Below are 846 nucleotides of genomic sequence, written 5' to 3'. Positions count from 1 at the left end.
GACACACTTGTCACAAGACCATTTACTCATTAAGCCTCAAAGGAACTCTAGCCATTCCTGGTTCCTGCATGAATTTGAAAGTTAGAAATGTGCATTTCTTCCCTCGCTCTCTCATTACGCTTTAATATTCTAGACTTCAAACTTACCCTTTCCCACACTGTCCGAATGACAGAGATCCTACTGTATATCCATACCCAGTAAATACACAACAGACCACAGAAAAAACCTACACGATGTAAAGGTTTAAAAATGAAACTAAATTAAAAAGCTAAACCATGCAAAGATTATGCACTGATTTCAAAGTGTCCTCTGAGGAGGCCCTGGTTCCAGACACCCCAGGCGGACAGGCAGGTGGGCTCCTCCCTTTAGTGGGCCGCGGGCACTCATGTTTTACGTCCTGGCTAGCCAGGAAGACAGCTTTGAAGAAGGGTTCCTCAGTGAACAGTTTGAAAACTGTCTCTGGACAAACTTCTAAAGGCGAGGTGCCTCAGCAGACGGCACGTGGAAGGGAGAGGTGGGGAAGACAAACAGAAGCAGATGTGAAGAGAAGAAATCGGGAATACATTTGGGGGCATATTTACTTTGAACTGCCTGTGAGACACCCAAGTAGGGAGATGGATATAGAAATCTGGGGTTTAGAGGAGAGGTCTGGGCTGGAGATAGAATTTTGGGAGTCCTCAGAGCATATAAAATCTCAAGAGTCAATTGGATAATATTTAGGGAATGAGAGTTAATAAAGGGCAAAGCCAAGGGAAAGCAGGAAGCCCCCAACACTTGAGAGTTCAGGGAGAGATGACAAGGAACCAGCAAAAGTTGCTGAGGAGAAGAGCCAGGGTGGCAGGAAGA

General features: G+C 45.5%; 1 protein-coding gene across 1 annotated transcript in view; it reads right to left on the bottom strand.

The window, feature by feature from the left end:
• FOXK2 (forkhead box K2) overlaps window positions 1-846 on the bottom strand; it is a 36,289-nt gene that overhangs the window by 10,444 nt on the left and 24,999 nt on the right. The window lies entirely within an intron of this gene.

This window comes from Myotis davidii, unplaced genomic scaffold (genome assembly GCF_000327345.1).
Source record: "Myotis davidii unplaced genomic scaffold, ASM32734v1 scaffold211, whole genome shotgun sequence".
NCBI classification, from domain to species: Eukaryota; Metazoa; Chordata; class Mammalia; order Chiroptera; family Vespertilionidae; genus Myotis; species Myotis davidii.
This window is presented reverse-complemented; position numbering and strand designations above follow the sequence as displayed.